General features: G+C 38.1%; 2 non-coding genes across 2 annotated transcripts; one reads left to right on the top strand and one right to left on the bottom strand.

The window, feature by feature from the left end:
- Nucleotides 1-10276: 10276 nt before the first annotated feature.
- LOC126005224 (small nucleolar RNA SNORA51) lies at nt 10277-10404 on the bottom strand. The gene has a single exon (XR_007494393.1). It is a non-coding gene; the product is annotated as a small nucleolar RNA SNORA51 (small nucleolar RNA).
- Nucleotides 10405-21246: 10842 nt separating this feature from the next.
- LOC126005038 (small nucleolar RNA SNORA22) lies at nt 21247-21376 on the top strand. The gene has a single exon (XR_007494222.1). It is a non-coding gene; the product is annotated as a small nucleolar RNA SNORA22 (small nucleolar RNA).
- The last annotated feature ends 2117 nt before the right edge of the window (nt 21377-23493 follow it).

Below are 23493 nucleotides of genomic sequence, written 5' to 3'. Positions count from 1 at the left end.
TGTTGGGAAGTAATAGGAAGAGTGTATTTTAAAACCATGGCCTCCCAAGTAGGCTCCAGCCCTCAGTTATGGTTGGTAGAAGTTAGTAGAAGCCCTGTAGAAGTTGAGTACAAACGTTAGGATGAATATTAAGTTTTCTGTAATTGGCAGGCTCCAGCCACTCAGATATAATGGAGGCCAGACCCTGTCTGTGGTTGGAATTTGGTAGAGACTCTCAGGGTTTGATTGCAAGGAAGCCACCAGTGTTCATTGAAAATATTCATTAATAAATTTAGAAGAAGTGGTTGTAATGTGGAGATATAGGCAAGCGATTCTAATAAGCTTGATAAGGACGGACAAATCATTTGGACACTAGTTTGTTAGGAAGGACTGATGAGAAACTTGGATAGATTCAACCGCTGGATTATTGCCCAGTGTCAAAGAATGTAATGCACTTTTATTTTGTTTAACAAAAAACTTATAGCTCATTATTCTAAGTAGTGGGCCAAAAGTAAGAATATCGAGGTAGGGAAAACCAGTTTATTCTTTCATGTATTCTTACAAAAATTTTGCTATTTAATTTTAAGTTCATGCCAGTTGCTGAAGTCATTTTGAAAGTATGTGTGTATGCATGTTTGCATATGTGTGTGTGTGTTGTGTGTGTGTAGCCTACTGCTAAGTAAAGAGTTTCAGTAAAGTTTCAGGTTCCATTATTGTGAGGGGCTAATTAACAGTTTAACCTGAGTAATAAAAATCTCAGTGGGTTCATTCAATGTATGCATGGAATAACTGAATGAAAGGCAGGAAAATTGTATGCCACAAGAAATATTTGTACTTTTAATTCTATAACATAACTTGGAACAATTTGTTGGGAAAGTGATGATTCAAGCAACCTAATAGATTTGGGTAACATATATAAATAATGTCCTCCTAGAGTAGTTGTGACTTAGACATGCAGTAGAAAGATAGGATTTGTGAAATACTTAGCACAATGCCACTTTTAATAAAGATACACTTCACACAGCTCACTTATTAAAAAATCTTTAACAACTGGATTATTGGGGGGAATGTTAGAATAAGTATTATTTATTTATTTTTTAATTTTTTTAATATTATTGTTTTCCTCTGTCACTCATTTGAAGAAAAACTATAGCTATCACTAGAGATCTTTTAATGTACTAAAGGAAAATCAAGATTGAAAACATTCTATTTATAATTCTTTAATTTAATACTTGTATTGTTTTCAAAACACAAAATCTAGTTCATCAAACCCCATTATTGTGTGAAACCTAATAATAGAAGTTAAAATTAATTGTATATTTCTGAAATTCTAGTGGTGGGGGAGCCATACATGCATTAATTTGCTGAATCCTCATGAAGCATAAAAGGAATGTTCTTTTTGCATCCCCATTTCACAATTGCAGAAACATAAATTATATTCTCAATAGTGTGCTGGAGATATGGCTTAGCACTAGAACACTTGCCTTGCATTGTGAGGCTCTGTATTCAATTTCCATCACTGCCAAAAAAGAAAATATCTAATATAGTTACATATCCAAGGATGCATAATCTGGCAGGGCTCAAAATCTAATCTCAGTGCTATTTTTAATTACTTTTATTTCTCCTACCCCTTTCACTTTATTATTGATACTACTTAGATCAGGGGTGGCACACACTTGGCTGTGATGCCTCACACTTTTAATTATGATGATGCTTGCTGAGATATAACATCAAATTTCAGTGCTCATCCAGTTAACCAGTGTTTACCTGTATTTGTACTCTTTCAGTGCAGATACTTTCACATGCTGGCCAGTCATCTGGGGTACTCTTGTTGAGGCATACAAATTATGTTTGTGCTGCTCACTGGGGGTCATTGTGGTGCTCACACATATACTCACCAGAGTTCACACTTCTTGGCCCTGACGCTTATACATCCTTTTAGTAGAAGAGCTTGCTTGGGCCACACCTGTTATTGTGGTGGGAAATAGAAATCACTGTTGTGCCAGGAATCACAAACAGCAATGCTGTCAGAATCACATTTGTATCCTATGGTACACTGGATTATAGATCTTTTGATGAAATGCCTGCAAGGCAAGGCACTTGAAGGCCCTGTACTACTTCCCTGATCCCTAATTCCACTTTAAATGTAACTTCTTAATAGGAATACAACTCCTACACAACCCAGAAATACCACTACTGTGAAGGAATCTATCCCCAAATAGAAAAACATTAATTCAAAGGAATATATGCACAGTATGTTTATAGCCACATTTAGTACACTAGTCAAAATGTGGAAACAACACAGAAATCTAATTAGAAATGAAGGAATCAAGAAATTGTGGTATATTTACACAGTGGCCTACTATGCAGCTCTAGGAAAGAACAAAAGCATGCATTTTGCAAAAACATGAATGGAACAAAATAATATCATGCTAAGTATAGAAAATTGTAAGTACAGAATGATCTCACTCATATGGGAGACCTAAAGAGACACAATAAGGTAGCAACAAAGGGCCAACACAACACAATAGAAGTGTTCCACACAATTGGTGAAGAATTGGTGAGGAAGGATTGAGGATCTTGTGAGAAGGAGGTGGGTAAACTGGTGATGGTTGTGGTGTTGAAATGTTGTGCATAGAAAACCATCAATAATAGTATTATGACACATAATTTCAATAAAAATAAATTAAAAAATAAAGTGACTGTTGTTTCAAACATAGCTCAAAAAAGTTTTTAGAATGAATGAAATATACACTAATTCAAAGAGGGAACTGATTGCTCTGGACAAGAAGTAAGGGTTGAAAGTGGAGAAATTAATAGGCAAGGCAGGCTCCAAAAACAATAGTGCAAATCACAGTGTCAAAAAGGAAAGGTGGCAAGGGAGGGAGAGATAAAGAGAGAGAGATAGTGAAACAATTTGGGTGGGGAATGGGGAGTGGGAGGAAACAGTAGACACTGGTGATGGGAAGGGTGTCATTCACTGGAAGGGTGAATGGTGTACATCATATGACTGAAACCTAACAATGAACAATTTTGTAACTGTGGTGCTTAAATAAAATAATTAAAAATATTTTCAGATAAAATTTAATTTGAGTTCAATTGCACACAGCTGACCCTTGCGCACAGCTGATCCTGGTTTGATCACTGGCATCCCATATGATCACCTGACCCTGCCAAGAATAATGCCTGAGCACATAACCAGAAGAAAACCCTGAGCACTTTCAGCTATGACCAAAACAAACCAACAACAACAACAACAAAAAGCCAAAATTCATAGTGATCAATTACTAGTTAAAACTCAGAAACAATATATTTTCTCGAAAATATCTAATTTATTTCATTAAAATTTTACAAGAATCTTATAGAAAATGAATATTCCCATTTTGTCAATGAGGAAATTGTCCAAATCATTCATGAAATTTCATGTAGCCAGCAAGTAGGACTTGCTTTTTAGCCCATCTTTGGAACAGGCAAATAAATTTCTCCAAGAGCAGCTGTATGAGAAGAAAAATATCTACTCTGTAGATGATCCATTACAATAGTAAAGGTTCAGTGTGACAAGTTAAAGGGATCAGATTTTTAACTTCTAGTAAAGAATAGATTCCAACTAATAAAATCCTAACTACTTGGAATACAACTGGACAGAGTCTTGGTTGTTTTTTAAAAGTATAAAAAAGACTGCTGATGGGGCCAGAGTGATAGTGGCCAACCAAGATTTGATCCTGAGCATCCGATGTGGTCCCTCAAGCCTGCCAGGAGCAATTTCTGAACACAGAGTCAGGAGTAACCCCTGAGTGCTGCTGAGTGTGGCCCCAAAACAAAAACAAACAAAAAAGAGAGAAACTACTAAAACTAACTAAATCACAATTTAACAATTGCAATGAAGGTGCCATAGTGCTCTGAGCAAGCACTAGAGATGTACACAGATCTCTGGCTACTCTGGGTAGAAGGATTACATAGTACAGGTGTCTGTACCTTTTACAATGTATTTTTTCAGTGGACACTAAGGGTCTTTATCATTTTTAAGTTAAATAGTTGGGGGTGGGGACTGAAAGAGATTTCGGGGAACCCTGAAGCACAGTCTAACTTTCCAACAATGAAAGAACCCTGCATTGCCTCTGAAAGTGCCACTTGAGCATAGTCAGTGTAACTCCACAATTATAAAACAAAACAGCAACAGCAGTATATGTATGTTATATATGTATGTATATAGACATATACATATTCTAGTGTTATATCAAAGTAGTTAACACTAGAATTGTACTGTAGCTGTTTTACATGACTGACAAGGTAAAGACATGTAGCCATATTTTTCTTTATTTTTAGGTTTGAGGGCCACATATAACAGTTATTAATGATTAATCCTAGCAGAGCACAGGAGACCAGGCCAAGTCTGGATCAAATCCAGGCTCCTTCATGGAAAGCATAAACTTCATTCACACTGTTGAGCTATCTCTCAGGTCCCACTATTTCTCTTACAGTCCTTTAATGTTTGTACAAATCAAATTTAGTCTATTCTCTATGTGAGCCCCATTATTCTCCAATCCCAAGAAACAACAGTGCATTATTACCATCTCAGACTGATACTAATATAATTCCTAGAGGAGCCAAACATGAAGCAGGATCTCAAAAGAACTTTACCAGAACAGGGTACAGTCTTGGCATAAGAATGCCCCAGACACAAATAGTATATGACACAGAGAGCTTACTCTGAACAAAACCAGGTCCAAAAAGAAGAAACACATTTTCTTTGTGGAAGGAGTTTCTTGTTATGAAGAAACATGTTCTTTTGGCACTTTGGAAGCTATGATATCACTGGCCCTTCCTTTTGGTCTGTATGTTCTCTGCTCATCACTTTCATCTCATTTTCTCCCACATAAATTCTCTTGTACCTTTCTTCAACAACTCTTACATGAGTTTTGGAGTCCAGAATTTTCTGACTTGTTTCTTTGGAGGCGATTTTTAAGATAAAAGAAGGGGAAATGCTGACTTATTAATCCATGTCTATACTAGAAATTTCTAGGGACTCCAGATAAGTGAATCCAGTTAAGCAAATAATTCAACAGAAAGTTGTTGATTCAATGAAAAATAGGACTCATTTTTAATAAACATGTAGATAAGAGCAAACTAGATACTTTAAACTATTTTTCTTTTTTAAAAAATATCTGCTGTATACCCATAGACACCATATGTATTTATTTATTTACTCCTCATACATATTATATATAATCAACAATTATATAATTAGCATAACATATACCCTTAAAATTCAAGATCTCTCCAACTCAAAACAAATTGTCAAATTTAGCTCTTGATCTCCATTTCTCAAATTGGTTTTCCAAATCTTAACCAGTATCACTTTAAGCCATTTACAACTAAGCACACTAGATTAGAAACCCATGCCTTTCACTGATATCACCATTTCACACTTCATCCTTTATCTTAACACTAAAAAATGACTCACTTTTTTTAAACATCATTTAAACATCCTCTAACTCTACCTATTCTCCTCCCCATCCTCCAAATTTATCAAACCAGGAGGAAGCATGAGGTTCCCAGGATTAAACTAGGGGATGTTTATTCCTTCAAAGTGTCTCATTTTCCCAGCCCCCAAAGTTAAGTTGTTAGCCTATATGAGACCAATTGGAAAGCCAAAGACTGACAGAAAGAGCCAGGCACAAAAATGAGGAAGTCAGCACTGTAACACAGGATCATCATGAAGGTTTAAGATCATTTAGAAATATTTCTTTACATAAGAAGTTCAGAGAGAAAGAAAAGTGTGAGTCAAAATGGACAGCAAGGAAACAGAGAGGGAAGGAAACCGGAGGCTGGGATAATCTAATGCACAGGGTTAAAAGGAAGAGTAGAGCTTTTTACAGAGACCTCAGAGAGAGAAAGGAAAAAAAGACCCAGGAGTAAGTGGTCCAATTAATAAGTAAGGAAGGCAAAATAAATCAATGAAGATCTTTCAGCTGAATTGTTCAGCTTTTAAATTAGATTTTTATGGAGAAAAGTAAAACATAAGAAGCCAGAAGTGTGGGGCCAGTGAGATAGAAGTTAAAGCCAACCCAGTTTCTGTTTCTGTACTACATATATTATCCTGAACCTACAGGGTGTGATCCTGACTATAGACCAAGCTCTGGGCACAACAAAGTGAGGGCCAAAAACAAAAGACAACAATAACAAATGTGGAGTAAAAGTTGCTTTGAGCTATAGATGGAAGCAGATGCAAACATGGAGAAGACCCTGTTTACCTGAATAATGGAAATGCAGCCAAAGTAAAGAGTTTAAAGTAAGAGAGATTAGTGGAGAAGTAGTGATTGTTAGCATTTGTGCAACCTGTCTCTCATGTCACCTCCAAGGGAAGAGGGACTGAAACTGAGGAAAATTTGGTAGGACTCATAGTTTATATCACCTTTTATAGATGCTTATTCTATACACTTGGTTATAGAGAACAATGGAAAGGGTTTTATAGAGGAGAGAGGCTTGATCATATTTTGTCATAGAAAAAGAATATTGCTTGTTTTTTTGGTTTTGTTTGTTTTTTTGGAGGGTCACACCCAGCAGCACTTAGGAGTCACTCCTGGCTCTACTCTCAGAATTTGCTCCTGGCAGGCTCGGGGAACTAGATGGGATGCCGGGATTTGAACCACTGTCCTACATGCAAGGCAAATGCCTTACCTCCATGCTATCTCTCTGGTCCCAGCAAAATAACTTTAATAGTGCTAAGAAAATCTGGGTAAAACTAAAGACAGAAATGTCATTAAGGGCTCTATTATAGGTGTAATAAGTGGGGGGGCTTGACCTGTAAAGGACCTAGCATGGACACGAGGAGAAAAGACATGATTTGAGTGACATTTAGAAGATCACGCCAAATGCAGCAGAGAGGCACATTAAAAACAGGTTGGAAATCACCTGACGATTAAGTGGTCATTGGTGATCTTAGCTGGAGAGGTTAATGGAAATTAGTCTGAAGCCAGATTGAGTGTATCTAGAATAAAATAGAAAATTAAAATCCTAAAGTCAAAGTCTGGAGTGAAGTAAGGCAGATAAAATTTATGCCAGAGGGATATTCCTAGTAGATGCTCTGCATCTCCTATGGTAGAAGAGCGCTTACACGAGAAGCAAGTAGAGGTATATTGTAGAGTAGAAAAGAACAGGACAGAGTATGTGATATGGGAGTTGTGTGTGTGTTTGTGTGTGTGTGTGTGTGTGAGAGAGAGAGAGATAGATAGATAGATAGATAGAGAGAGAGAGAGAGAGAGAGAGAGAATGTGTGTGTGTGTGTATGTTCATCTAAGGTGTCTGAGATTTTAAGAAGTTTGCATTCAGTAGCCCCTGGGTATGTTTTGTTTTTGTTTTCATTTTTTTCCTGTAAAGTAGGAGGAGGTAGATAGATCTGCATAGGTGACTGAAAGCTATTGGCTACAAATGAATAAAAGAATTGCTGGACTCTGCCAAGAGCCCAGGGGACACTGTAAGACAGAATGAACAATGAGACCTCTTCTCATATTTGGATACATTTTCTCAAGGACATTCAGAAACCCTGCTGTTGTTCTGGTCTTGCAGCCCCATGGGCTTTTATATTCCAGGAACTACAGCTACCTTCTGCCCTTTTTGGGGTCTGGGGTGATGGGTTATTTGGGGAAAGTCATATCTATGACACATGACCCACCTTCACAGACCTCATGGCTTGGTGCATGAGTATATCTCACATTGAAATTTAAAACCAGAACTAAAAATCCCTTTTGACAACCTTCTTTGGCTTAGACTTTAAAAAGTTATTGGTGATTGTCACTTCTTCTTACTCAGAGAATGGAAGAAAAATGCAGTGAGGTTTTCAGAAGCCTAAAAGAAACTGTAGAAGGTAATTTAGAAGCTGGCTTCAGCTCCTCTTTTGTTCCAGCCTGTTTCTAGATATATCCCTAATGCTTTCTCAGATTGTTTTCTTAAAATGTTATTAAAAACTAAAAAAGTAAAGAAATTTTTCTTAAGTTGACTGTGGAAAAATTTTGTGACTTGCAATGCAAAAATTCCTCGTAAAGGCAGGCTGTTTAATTAATCCACATTGGAAGAGATTTGCAACATACAGCAGGTTGGGCTAAGAGAGAAAGAAGTAGCAGAAGAAAGAATTTAAGAAGTTGGTAGGATTCCCCCTGAAGTCCAAGCTACTTTCATATTTTCATACTCTCAACTTTGGTCATACATCAGAATTACCTGAGGAAGAATTGCTCAATTGTCATATGAGCCCTACTTAGAGTTTTTGTGTTTATAGTACAGGTTTACAGAGGTGATTCAAATGTACTAGTCCAGCCATCATAGTGCCCTAGACTGGAAAAGAAAGAAATGGACTGCCTTTGGGAAGAACAGATGCTGATGGATTGAAAGAGGGAAAAGTTGAAGGAGAAAGTAGATACCAGGCAGAAGGCTAGAGATTGGAGGCTAAACATTTTTGCCTGTCTGTTTATGAACTTCTCAAATGATACCCAGGAGATCTGAAGGCCTTGATGACTGGTGATTCTTAGTCAACCAGGCTAGAGGTACAATAAAGAACCCAAGAATAAGATGCTGTTCGGTTCCTGTGGTGCTGGAAATATCCAGACCATCTTAGCCACATTAGGGGCCTGTAGGGTTCAGCGGGATCATGTAGTGCTAAGAATAAAATCAGGGTCACTTGAATGCAAGGCACATGCCCTAATTTTTGTACAGTTTCCTGGCAGAGACTGGGAGTTTAGGAAGGGATTTCTACTAGATTTAAAAAGATATGAGTAGAGGATACTTTACTGGAGGAAGCATGGACATTACACAGATATAACTCTCCAAGAGAACAAAAGTGCATACAGACTGAATAGTCTGCAAATTGGGGCCTTATAAGTGACCTGGACCTCAGCAGACAGCAGTGAAAATGTAAAAAATTACATGATTACACGGAGCTCACAATCCATTCTTTTCCTATATATTTTCTCAACCTCCCGGAGTTATTCTTTCATGGCATAGCCTTTGAGAAATATTGGAATAGTGACCAAGGCTGTGACCTTGATTTGAACCCCACCTCTAATACTCCCTGCTGGTGTGACTCTCAGCAACCTTCTTAATCGCCCTGAGAAAAGTTTCTCCAGATGTATTACCCAAGTGCTTTATAATGCATAAAAATTAAATAAGAAATATTAAAATAAGTGCTCAATGAATGGTATTTATTATTATTCACTGAAAAGAGTTTCCAAGGTCAAAAATGTATGTTTTGTTGCAAGAGTTGGGAGAGAAGCAGAAAACTAAAAAGAAATGAATATATAAGAGGAGACAAAGAATAGAATGTCTTTATTTTGGAAGTGACTAGAAGGACCAGGTAAGGGCATAAGTGGGTTAAAAACTTTGTCTAAAGCTTCCTAAAGATACTTTGACTTTAGTTTCTGCCTTAGTAAACTATCCCACCCACATGTAGTGCCTTAAGAAAACACAGTTAAACCTTGCAGTTCTGTGGGTCAAAATCTAAAACAAGTCTCATTGGTCTCACTCAAATCAAGGTGTCAGCAAGGCTGTGTTCTCATCTAGAAATTCTAAAGGGAAAATTCTGTCCCTACTTTTTCTTACATTCCTTGGCTTGTGGCCCTCTTACTCCGTGTCCAAAGCCAGCAACCTCGTGTCTTTTGGATCCCTTCTTCCAGCATGTCACAAACCACAGCTGGGAATGATCTTTGCCGTTAAAGATGATATTTGCAGTTTGTGATGACATCAGTTCATCTAGCCAATCCAGTATCATCTATTCTACTCCAGAAATCATCTTAATTACATCTATGAGTCCCTTTTGATATGTCAAAAGACTAGTCCAGGTTCTGGAGTAGGGATTCTAAAGACATTCTAACAAGGGCCATTATTTTGACTGTCACATATTTGGGATAAAGCCTTTGATTGCAACCTGCAGTCAGATTCTTAATGGAATATGAGAAGTAATATTGAAATCCCTCAGGGTTTCACATGAAAGGGAAATGCAAAGTGGTTTTGATGCCATATTCTGTTCTGTCCTGGGCAGCAGACAGCTGGGATAGGAAAGAAAAATGCGGGGGCCGGAGAGATAGCATGGAAGTAAGGCGCTTGCCTTTCATACAGAAGGATGGTGGTTTGAATCCCGGCATCCCACATGCTCCCCTGAGCCTGCCAGTGGCGATTTCTGAGCATAGAACCAGAAGTAACCCCTGAGCACTGCTGGGTGTGACCCAAAAACAAAACAAAACAAAAAAAAACAAAACAAAAAAAAAAGGAAAGAAAAATGCACGAGTCTCAATTCTGGTGGTTTTTTTTTTGTCCCCCAATTCACAATACAGACTAGGCAAAGGGCCTGAGGTGTATATGTGGTGCATTTACTGTACCTCCTCTTTCTATACAGTCAGTGTAAAGAACACAGCCTGTGGTAAGAATTGGGAGGCCTTATCTTTTATTTTATTTTTGATTTAAAAAAAATATATATGGCTTACAACTTACATTTGAACTTGTCAGAGCTGAGATAATGCTGAAAGTATGCATAGATTAGCTCCTGACCTCGTTTGAATCTGCTCCTCAAGAGGTGCCATAAGCTCCTCTGAGAGCTACATTTCCACAAACATGCTATTGCTGTAAAGATAACTATCCTCCTTCCCTCGCTACCTTACTCTCGCCCAAGTCTCATTAAATGTGTCTTCAGAGGTACACAGAAATAGTACAGGGGTTAAAAAAAACTTGCCTCATATAAAACCAGCACTGGTTCAACCTATGCCAATACATATGGTTCACTAATCACTGCCAGGAATGATCCCTGAGAACAGAGCCAGGAGTGAGCCCTGAGAAATGCTGAGTCAGGCTCAAAACAACAACAACAACAAACCAAAACAAATAAAATGTCTTTAATATTTGTTATTTAAAAAGGATCATAATAGACTATTAATATATAGCAAAGAAAATATGGGATTAATGTATTTTCCCCAGAAGCATTGGCATTTTAATAAGGAATCATATCTTGACTCAAGAGTAAATTGCTCCTGGTGGGTTTCTAGTAGCCAGACACAAGCTAGAAAGTATAGACACACTTAGACACACCTGAGACTCAGGTGTGCAGATGGCACCTACTCCTGAGAAGACCCTCTCCTGATAAAAGTTACTTACTCCATTTCTGTGCCTGCTCCTCATAATGACTTTGATTTCTGTTTGTGAATTCCAACTGTTTCTCTCCCAGCAGGTTCTGACTTGCTGTTGAATTTCACACCAGAACCCCCTCACTTCCACTTCTCATGGCCCTGATTTAGGAAACCAATCCTGGCCAACTTCCTGTCAAATCTCCCCAGAGACAACTGTAGTCAAGGAGGCCAGGCACAAGCATTACGTTAAACCAGACCTGACACCTACCTGAAAGTGTGTGGAGGAAGGAGGGAGAGGTGGAGATTGGCAGTTGAGGTCTTAGAAGGCTTAATAACTACTCTCCATATTTAACTTTTATGATTCTGCAATCTTTGAAACATTAATAACCTATTTGATGACATCTGAGATCCCCACCCTTCAGCTCTAGGAATCACAATGCTTAAGAGAGACCTTGCAGAGAATTGGCAAGCCAATTTCTGTTCTTTTCTTTATGACTTTGCACTCCGGCTTCTGTCAGCCACAGGGAAAGCTTTTCTATTGCATAGACAAGTTTCCTCTCATTGATTGGAACCTTTTAACCGGGCATCTGGCCTTATCATTCCCCAGCACAGCAGTGGACTTGCTGACAGCCAAGAAGTATTCTGATGGTCAGCATACCCAGTCAAACCAACCCCTGATTGCCTCCTTTATTGCTCTGAGGGCCAAGAACTTTCAGGATTGAAGATCACCTCTTCACAAAGCAAAACAATCATCTCCATCTCCGATCATGGAGTCAGACTTGCCCGTATTCTTTTCGCTAAAACATGCCCCCAAAGATCCTTGACTATAAACCTAACCTTTGAGGTAGCTCTTTGAATGCTTTATGAAAACAAATAAAATAACAGGAGATGGTAAAAAAATACAATGACAAAAACTGTCTGTGCTGTTTTCGATATGCAGGTAGAGTATTGGTGGATAGAATGTGTTCCTTCCACTATTCCACTATTAGAAGAGCACTTCCACTATTTACTGAGTTCTCACTTCCTGATACAGTCAGCGAAGCTACACATGCCAGATGATGACTTAGATTCTTATCTCTACCAGTAAATAAAAAGAATTCTCACCAAAGAAAAGAAAACACGATGAAATAAAATGTAAAATTACCCCTGAGCCCTGCAGGGTGTGACCCCCCAAAATGTAAAAATCAGAAAGGACAATTTCTTCTTTTTTTTTGTCTTTGTTTTTTTTGTTTTTGTTTTTGGGTCACACCCGGTTAGCATTCAGGGGTTACTACTGGCTCTATGCTCAGAAATCGCTCCTGGCAGGCTCAGGGGACCATATGGGATGCCGGGATTCCAAGCACCGATCTTCTGCTTGCAAAGCAAACGCCTTACCTCCATGCTATCTATCCAGCTCCCGACAATTTCTGAAATAAATAAAACAATGAGAAAAAATTCGCTACTAAAATAAAATTTAATAAGCTCATGGCAATAAAAGCACCTACCTTTTTAGTGAGAAATTATGAGTTTGATCCGTGGGGCAACCAATATGTACTGGGCATAATGCTGACTGGTCTATTGTTCATGATTCCCCATGCGTCCACAGAATCTTTCTCTCTATGACTAATTTACTCATAATAGAAAGTTTGTACTTTAGAACCATCAGTATCAATTGTTTTGTCTCCCTTTACTTTCTCACTATAGCCACCACCGATTTTTGGTGTAATTATGAGTTCATTTTAAATTGTTTGGCATATGAGTGAGAATATACAATATTTCTCTTTCTTTGACTTTCTTTAGTCTAATGCCATCAAGACACTATGCTGTCATGGATGGTTGGGATTTGCTTCAGATATATGACTAAGTTAAATTTCATGCATAAAGTATATGTAACACATATGTATGCACGTGTATACAAGTTTCTTTTACCAATAGATGATTATTTAGGCTGTGTCCATATTATTTGGCTATTATGAACAATAACCAACTGGAATAGTTATCTTTTCCAAGATAGTGGTTTATTGCCTTTGTATAACTTACACCAAATAATAATTTCTAGATTATGTGGTTTATCTCCTTTCAATTATTTTAAGAAAATCTACACTATTTTTCATAGTCATTGTACCAAATTACACATATGTCTATAATATACATGGGTTGCCTTCTCTTCACATCCTCATCAACACATTATATTGTTTTTGGTTTTTTTTGATAAGTCCTAATAACAGTTGTGAGATGGTAGGTCTTTTTTTAATTGGATTTGCATGTTTTCTGATAATTTGTAGTGTTGTGTCCTTTTTTTTTTTTTGGTTTTTGGTTTTTGGGTCACACCCAGCGGTGCTCAGGGGTTACTCCTGGCTGTCTGCTCAGAAATAGCTCCTGGCAGGCACGGGGGACCATATGGGACACCGGGATTCCAACCAACCACCTTTGGTCCTGGATCGGCTGCTTGCAAGGCAAACGCCGCTGTGCTATCTCTCCGGGCCCGTGTTGTGTCCCTTTTTATTTGCTGTTTCCATATGCATACATTTTTTGGTGATGTCTAATTAAGGCCTTCCCCATTTTTAAATTGAATTATTTGTTTATGAAGTTTTTATCAGGCAAATGATTTACAAATAAATTTTCCCATTTGATAGGTTGTCTTTTTATTTTGTTAATATTTTTGTGCAAAAATGCTGCAGTACTTTTTTGCTTTAATAAATTTTTGCACACTCCTGAGATTTTACAAATAAGCTATAAGTAATATTCTGTTATCTAAAGACATGTTGGCTTTTCTCAATCCTTGCTTGAGTCAATGGTGATCTATAAAAGAACAGGGGAATCATTAATCTTATTACTAATGGGACAGAACTATCCACCTTTGTGAATAATCATCTTCAACACTGTGAGCCTTGACATAACCAGTAGGTGACTATCAAGATAATCCCAGAAAACCACAGAGATCTGCACACCTAAGACATATGTTAGAGATGGAGAAGCACAGACCCTGAGAAGTGAAGTGGATTTCAAGGTCTGGCAGCAAATCTATGACTTGAACTTGTTGAAGGCTGTGCTCCACACTCTGAACTCCTAACACCAGCAGTGCTACTCACCTGATTGAACAGAGCTGGTCTAAAGTAATAACAGAAAACCACAGGCTAGAGGACTTTTTCTCTTTAAGCCAATTTTCAACAGAGAACTTATATGTGAAAAATATATATTTCATCTTAACTGAAGAGTTCACAATGATGAAAACTAAAGAAACATCAGGAGGTCAGAAGACAGATTTTTGTGGCCTGGCACATCTTTTGTTCCACCCTAGTTATACATTACATTGTAGTACCAAACACAATGAAGTGCATTTCTCTTTAAGTTATTATGAGTCACTCACCTAAGAGCAGTCTTAAATATTTCTCTCATTTAGAGGATTTTGGACTGTTCTACTTTTCAGTAACTAATGTTTTGTTACAGTTGTAGAAATGTTCACTCTCTCCTGGCATGAGTTACTTTGGTGAATACTTCCAGATAGGTAGAGGAGAGACAGGACCAACAGTTAATGTTAATGTGGACATTTTCTTAGCTGCCTGGAGAGAGAGAAATTTAGACTGATCCTCTAGGTAGTGGTCACCTCAAAGAAAACTGGAATACCAATTGTTTTATTTTTTTAAATAAATATCAAACCTATTCAATGAGCCCAAATGCCCCACCCAAAACCTTTTATGAATTGCTTTATTTAAACAGCATTGTTAGGGGCCAGAACAGTGGCACAGCGGCAGGGCATTTGCCTTGCATGTGGCTGACTTAGGACGAATCGAGTTCTATTCCTCCAGAGTCCCGTGTTGTCCTCCAAGCCAGGAGCAATTTCTGAGTGTATAGCCAGGAGTACCCCTGAGTGTCATCGGGTATGGCCCAAGAAGCAAACAACAAACAAACAAACAACCTCTTCAAACAGCATGGTTACAGGTTGTTCATAAAACAGTTGTTTTTCTCCCACAGTTACAAAGATGTTCATGATTTGAGTTTTAGTCATACAATATAAATACACCCCTCACCAGTGCACACTTATTACCATCAATGTCCCTAGTTTTCCTCCTGATCATCTCCTTGCCCTCTCCCTGCCTACCTCTATGGTATAGCAAACATTTTTGTTTACTTTCTTTTTCTTTTATACACTGTGGTTTGCAACATTGTTATTGAAAGAGTATCATGCCCTGTATTTATTTATGCATAAAAATGTATACATATACATACATACTCTCTTCAATTTCTTCCTTCAAAGTCAGTATATACTTGTTGAGTTTTAGCCTTGTTTAATTATCAAGAGGTGATAAAGTGGTGTTGAAGTCTCCTACTACTGTATTGTTATTGATATCTTTCTTCAAGTCTATTAGCACTAGTTTTAAGTATTTTTCTGGTCCATCATTGGGTGCATATACATTTAGGAGTGTGATTTCTTCCTAGTGTATGTATCTCTTGATTATTAAGAAATGATGCAGGGCTGGAGAGATAGCATGGAGGTAGTGCGTTTGCCTTGCATACAGAAGGATAGTGGTTAGAATCCCGAAGTCCCATATGGTCCCCTGAGCCTGCAAAGAGCGATTTCTGAGTGTAGAGCCAGGAGAAACCCCTGATCGCAGTCAGGTGTGATCAAAAAACAAAAACAATCTGTAAAAAACAAACAAACAAACAAAAAACAAACAAAAAAACAAACAAAAAGAAATGATGCTTTCTGGTTCTGTCTCATACATTTTTTTTTATTTTGGGGCCACACCTGGTGACACTCAGGGATTTCTCCTGGTCATGCACTCAGAAATTGCTTCTGGTTTGGACACTGGGGCTCAAACCGAGGTCTATTTTGGCTCAGCCACTTGAAAGGCCTTACTGCTGCACTATTGCTCTGGCCCCTTATAATTGTTTTAAGCCTGAAGTCTGATTTGTCTGACTATTAGAATGGCTACCCCAACCTTTTCTTATTGATTTTGTGGGGGCACATTTGGTGGCACTCAGGATTTAGTCCTTTCTCTGTGCTCAGGAAATCATATGGGGTGCTGTGGAACAAACCCAGGTCAGACACATACAAGGCAAACCCTATTCTATCACTGTGCTCTGATCTCAGCCTTTTTATGGGATTGTTTACTTGAAGGATTGTCTTCCTACCTTTGACTTTCAGTCTGTGTTTGCTCTGATGATTCCAATGTGTTTCTTGCAGGAAGAAAAATATTGGATTTAATTTTCTGATTTATTTTGTCACTCTGTGTCTTTCCATTGGTGCGTTTAGTCTATTGACATTGAGAGATATAATTATTGTAGAATTTTGTGCCATATTTTTGTAGAAGTCTGAAGTGTTTGTGTAGCTTGTCTTTCCTTAAGATACTCCCTTTAAGTTCTTCTTTTTTTATAATTATCTTTATTTAAACACCGTGATTACAAACATGATTATAGTTGTATGATTACAGTCATGGAAAGAACACCCCCCTTCACCAGTGCAACATTCCCACCACCAATTTCCCAGATCTCCCTCCTCCCCACCCCCCTACACCTGTAATCGAGACAGGCTTCCCTCATTCATTCACATTGTTATGATAGTTTTCAGTGTAGTCATCTCTCCAACTGCACTCATCACTCTATGTGATGAGCTTCATGTCATGAGCTGCACCTACCAGCCCTCATCTCTCTTGTCTCTGAGATACTGTTAAAAATGTCTTTCATTTTTCTTAAAGTTCTTCTTTTAAAGTAGGTTTTTGAGTCTATAAAGTTCCTGCTTTGTTGTTTATCTGTAAAGCTGTTATATCCTTCCTTCAAACAGTCTGGCTGGACAACACCCAAAACCACACCCACTCGCGTCAGTTTTCTTATGAGCTCCAGTAATTTTGTCTTCCAAATTCTGGCTGAAAAACCTTGCCATTTCTGGTTACAGAGCCTTTGGTTATTGTTCCATTTCCCTCTTTCCTTTCTTTCTCTTTGTTCTATTTCATCAACCTGCCATGACCCTCTATTATACTTCTCTCATTTTCCTTCCTTCCCTTTCCCTCTTTTTACATTTCCTGATAGTTGATATCAGGAAGTATATGAATCCAACTAAATTAATGTTCTAAATATGTGAGATGCAAAGTACTTCTAAGTATGTATATAAACACATAAAGAAACACTGCATAAATAAATGTGCATTTCTCAATCAAGTCTCAAGGGAGACTTAGTATGATCACAAAAATCCTAACCATTTCTCCAGTGATGACCTAATTTTTGTCTTTTCCTTGTGTACTTTTCAACAATTCTTAAATATTCCCACAGACAAAAGCACAGAAATAATAAAAAACAGGAAACAATTCCTAATATATATACATACATATACTGTGCTCCATATTTACAAATATCACCAAACATGTGATTTAGCATCTTAAAAACAATACATAATGAATATATAATCTGATACATATATGAACCTTCCTATTAATTTGACGTATAATATGTGGCTTAAAGAGGCTGAATAACTCCTGATAGATATTCACCCAGGAAGAGACAGAGCAAACGTTAAGCTCTTTGGCTATAAGTAAAATATTCATATCACTTTACTAAAATTGCATCAAGAAAAAACGAAACAGAAAAAGATGCATAGAGGAATAAAAGGTAAGAGAGAAGACCAGGAATCATCCTGCCCACAGACAGTGAAACTAACTGATTTTCTGCTGTGTGTCAGAAGCAAGGCAGACATCTTGGGCCTTTGCTCTGCTTTGGCCTGGAGTTTTGATCCTCTTTAGCATTCTTCCTTGAGCAATCATCTTTTTCAGAGGTGAGCAGTCCTGCCCACAATGGGTGGAGCGAGATGAGCCCAGCCGCTCCACTTCATGACCATGCAAATCATCTAGCTGATAAATACCACCACAACACATAGAAAAACCCACAATACAAGCATGACAATAAGGAAACAATGCAGGCCAACATCAGGCATAAAGAATGAAGATGGTTGTTGGGGACTGACTTGTTTGAGGCCATTTTGCTATTCTTTCTGCCATAATCCAGCCTTTCACCTAAAGGCTACATGCAGTCTTGCTGTAAGTTCTTGGGCCAAAGAGAAAGGAAAATGCAGCTGCAAAGTATAATTAATCTTTTAGCCCGGAGGAGAGCAACACAGCCCAGTACCATTCCCAGAAAAGAGGCCTTACTCCCTTAACCATATCCCTGAGTTTACAAGACATTCATTATTGTGTATATGCTACATTGTCTGTTCAAGATCACTGAGGCAAGCACATCTTGCACCACCTCCTGATAGTCAAGCAATTAGGAATGCAGCTAGAAGGTCACAAGATGTTTCCATGGATACTGCAAGAAGTATTGCCCACTTGCCTTATTTGGAATAATGAAGTAATTTTCATGCCAAAAGTGTGATTGACATCACCCTTGTACTGCCCCCTTCTCCTTCTCTATATAAGAAGGAGCTGTAGCCAAATAAAGTTGCCCTTGAGCAGTGAGACATTGCCTTGGGTCTTTATTATTAACCTCTCTCAGATTTTTTACAGTGTGGTTGTGCTTCTACCCAGCAAAATAGGAGTGCGGTTGTCTGAGAAGTCTTCCCAGCTAATTCCTGCTGGCCGGGCCCCCCTGGGGGGCTTCAGGACCCCGCATTTTGGCGCCCAACGCTGGGCTCGAAGACCACCGCCACACTCCGAACGACTACGGGTCGGCGAGTCCGGAGCTGTTTCGTAAATCGCAGGATATACCCCATCCGGGTAGGCGTTGAAACGAGTTAGCCTTAATCAAATATTTAAACTGCAGTTTTTTCAGTCGTTCTGATCACCGCCCCTGATTGGCTCTTGGGGCTTCGCCCGTTGGCTTCACTTCCATGGGTGTTTTCATTGAGTACTGAACTTAAATTCATTATTGATATTCAGTCTGAGTTGAAAGCCAGACATGTAGAGGTTACCAAAAAGAATATTTGTAATTTTCTTATGTTTATTCATAATGTATGTCATTGGTTTATTATTACCTGTCCAGAAATTGTTGTGTCCACTTGGGACAAAGTAGGACATGAAATGAGTGATTATTTTGTAAATAATGATGATTCACAGAAGGAAAAAATTATGTTCCAATATTGGAGCCTGTTAAGAGATATCATTGTAACTAAAAATGCCGGAACCGCCAAAGACATCATCCATGCCGTTGAATCTCATGTACAACAAGTCTCCCGTGAGTGTTCCAGGACTCCCTCTCGTTCTAATTCTGTCTCTCATCTCCCTTCTCCCTCTGAAAATCCTTCTCCTTGTCCTCCCTCCACCACTGATTCTTCTAATGCTCTTAAAGATCTCTCTAATGCTTCTCATTTATATCCCTCCCTTACTTCTGTCCATGCTTCTGCTCTATGCACCCAGACCCCTACAGAAGAGGCCGCTGCACCCTCTGTGCAAAATCCTAAACAGCCCTTCACTTCCCTAGCTTCAGCTCCGTCCCTGTTCCACCAAAACCTTTACTCCCCTCACCACCCTCCCCTCCTTAGCCAGCAATTGCAACAATACAAAGCCTTTAATTGGAAAAGCCTCAAAGAGCCATTTCAAGCCGTAACCTCCTATGGCCCCCAAGCCCCTTACACGCTCTCCTGCTTAGAATCTAAAAGCTGAACTCTTTGTCTCTTGGGAAGTTAACTTTTTTTTCCGCTGCAAAGCCCTTGCAGACAGGCAGGAATTCTGATCTCTAAGCTCGTATAGCTGGCCTCGCCTCTTTTCATACCTTAAAGGTACAGCACACACTTTCCAGGTCCCAGCTTGCCAACATGGCTCTTGCTGCCCTCTGTGCCTGGAAGTTGCTCCCCAGAGCTGGCATTCCAGCAGCTCCCCCACACCGGCAACAAACTGTTGCTGCTTTCTCCTCCCCCCCCCCCCCCTTTTTCTGACTTGAGTTCCCAACTCACCACAATTACATCCATGGTCTCTCACCTCTCTAACAAACTTGATAATGCTCTTAGCTCAAAAACCAGCGCTACCTTTCCTGTCTTTCTCCCTAATGGAGAAAGTCTTCCCCCGCCTGCTCAGCAGCCTCCACCGCGGAGAACGCTCAGTCCCTAACCATGGCAGATTCCCTCCTCTCACCGCTCCCCCTCTTAAAGCTATAGAAATGAAACTACTTGGCCAAATTGAAAATCTTAAACAAATCTTAAGCCTTCAAAAACAGGCTGCTTCTCTTAATTCACAGGTTTCTGCCTTTCAGGCGTTTCCCCCCCTCCTAAATCTATAGTTGTCTGTCCTCTGCCCACTAAATTCCACGGCCAAGCCCCCCCTCTTGAGAATTCAAAGAAACAAACTAATAAAAGTCAGGCTAAGTGCCATAAAACAGAAACTGCTGCAGTGCCTACAAAAAATTCTAAAGGCACAGTAAGCAGGATAATTACAAAGTATCATCTGCTAAGCCATAAAACCTTGCGATATCTACACTTTGCTGTTAAAACTTCTGAGCCTAATGTACCCTTTACTTTGCTCAAACCAATCCTCAGCCTCCTTCAGCCTCTTTCCTGCCAGCCTTGGAAAACAGCCAGCTCAAACCCTGCCACTCCCACTTTAAGCCTTCCAATTCACCTTGAAATACCCAATCTTTGTTATTCAAAAGAAATCTGAAAAGTAGCATCTCTTGCATATTCTCAAATCAATTAATATAACCATGATCCCCATGGTGCTTTTGCAACCCAGACTCCCCTCTTCGGTTGCCATTCCCTCTAATTCCAATAAATTAGTAATTAATCTTAAAAGATTGCTTTTTATTTTTATATATCATTACACCCTGCTAACTGTAAATAATTTGCCTCTAACCTTCCTGCTGTTAACTGTGCTAGCCCCTCCCCAAGTTATCAGTGAAAAACTCTGCTTCACCTTGTCAGCCCTACACTTCGTCAAATATGTGTTATTAGGTTTAGTGCATTAAGTGGTGTAAAGTAATTATTAAAACATTAAAAAGCAACAGGAAGATAAGGGCAATAAACTTTTTTTTTTCATGCCTCTCAGAAAATTTTAAAGCAAGGTCATAATTCTGTCACTTTACAGATAACAAAATGTTGGTAAAAGAAAAACTTCTTTGTGTTTTAAAATCCAAACGAACACAAAAGTGTTAAATTTAAGTCTTATATTTCTATTAAAAGTTTTATTTTAATTTTTAAAGTATTTACAAAATTATGTGAAAAATAATGTGGTTAGCCTTTTTAAACAATATAGTTAATTTAATGCACAGTGAACACCTAAGTGTGCTTTATAATACCCTTAGTTTTAACTTTGTGCTACAGCAATGGTTGTTCTTTATTTCTGCATTGAAAGAACTATTATTTTAAGTGCATTCAAAATATCAGCACATTATATAAATCTGTATATTTGTGTCGCAGTGAAAAAATAATATTAATAAAAAATATATTATATATAATTTTATAAGTAATATATAAAAGTAACTAAACTTTATAAGCAAATTAACTAGTATTAAATACAATTTTAGTCTTAAGTTCTAGGTGTGTAAATGTATCCAATGTCTTTAACTATATTTTATAATAATCTAAGCATTTAGTTAATTTAGTATATAATATTTTTTACAAATTATTCACTTAAAGTCTTCATAGTAAAAACAGTTGTTTGTATTTTTAAAATCAGTTTTTATACCTTTAATAATCATAGTTCATGCTATTGTGTTTAATCATAAAAATTTTAACACTTTATTGCAGCTGTCTTACTGTTCTACTGCAAAACCAATTTAAATAAAACCTATTCATTTACAGCAAATGATTTCATACTTCAGAGTGAATACTCCTTCTACAGTGCTCATTAACCATTTTACTTAATGTTTTAAACTTCAAATTAAAATTGTTTTAAAAATGTTTTGTGTTAAATCTAAACCTTAAAATTTATTTTCAGCAAAGTTCCACTCCATCTTCATTAAGTACTTCTCAAAACTAAAAAAGTTTTTCTACAAAAAAATTTTTTTTTCTTCTCACAAACATGCTAGCTAAATATTTAAAAGCGCTTGTCAATTTTTTATAAATAAGTCTTAAATCAATCCTTTTGTCTGTTTATGTGTCTGTTGTGATGAATGAAAGTGGCCACAAGTGTAAAATGTTGTATTTAGTGTTGTTTTGTTTTGTCTGTTTATTTGTTATCTCTACATTTTATAATAATACAATTTTTAAAGCCTTATCCATTTTTCAAATTTCAATTAATTTTTTCAACCTGGTTCAGTCTGGTCAGTTCACAAACTGGCATCTTGCAACTAAAAATCATGTGTTAAAAATTATGTATTAAGCTAGCTTTGTCCTTCTAAAAACATGGCGGAAGGTGTGAGAGATGGCAAACCCCAGATTTCTCAATGGCCATCGGGGATAACTTTTCCCTGGAGAATTTCTGGACTTTGCAGTCACCCAACTTTCCTGCTATGTGTAAGTTCAGGCCTATAGAATATGTATTTATAGCTAAAAAATAGCATCTAGCTTTAAAATAATAACTAAAAAGTTTAACAAAAATCATTTATGTTCAGTTTAAAAGTTTTTGATAAATTGGCGATTGTTAATTATAAAAATTTTTTAAATGCTGAAGTCTAACAAAAAATTTCCGCAGCCTTCCACAGTCCTGTCTTCATCCACTTCAAAAAAGCCTGTCACCCCTCCTGCCAGCCGCCTTTCCTGCAAACCTGTTTCTGACGGACTCCACCTTTGACAATGCTGAATTAAGCACTCTGCCTAGCTGCCTTAAATGCCCACCATTGCAACCAACAACCTCCATTGCAAACAAGTCACGGTCGTGGAACTTTGCTTACTCAAACCATATATGTGCCCGCCTGTTCAACAATCAGACAGTTGCAATCAAACCATTATTGTTAACAACTCTTCCATCTTCATTGAAGCCCCCAACTCCACTTATTTTGTTTACTCCACTGCATTTTCTCCCCATATTGTTACTGAAATGTTTCTTGCTTATCATAATTATTATGTTTTAGCTTTGTTAAAGCCTACATTAACCATCAAACCTGTTAGTCCGGTTTCCACCTTGAACCTCATCCTGCAAATGGTCAATGCCTCTGCCCAAGCGCTCTTCAACACCAGCTATGAACACTGTTAAATCTGCAATTCACCGGTTTCGCCGTTTTATAAAAGCATCACAACGTTTAAATCTCCTATCTACACCAATAACTCTAAACTTCTTCTCTGGAAAGTTCAGCCTCAGCGTCATTAACTCACTGTTGGGCAAGTTGTAAGCTACGGACTCTGCCTTCTGGCCCATCCTCCTCCTCTCAAGTTATTTTAAATATTATAAATGCCTCTGCTCTAGCCCTCACAGAACCATATTATAAACGCTGTTAGCTTAGCTTCTCTCCTCAACCCCTACGATACTGTTAGTTCCCTTGCTGATGTAGTTCTTCAAAATCGTCGTACTTTATATTTTGCCCTTATATAGGAAGGGGGAGTCTGTGTGGCCCTTAAAGAACTATGCTG

Source organism: Suncus etruscus, chromosome 3 (genome assembly GCF_024139225.1).
Source record: "Suncus etruscus isolate mSunEtr1 chromosome 3, mSunEtr1.pri.cur, whole genome shotgun sequence".
Lineage (NCBI taxonomy): Eukaryota > Metazoa > Chordata > Mammalia > Eulipotyphla > Soricidae > Suncus > Suncus etruscus.
This window is presented reverse-complemented; position numbering and strand designations above follow the sequence as displayed.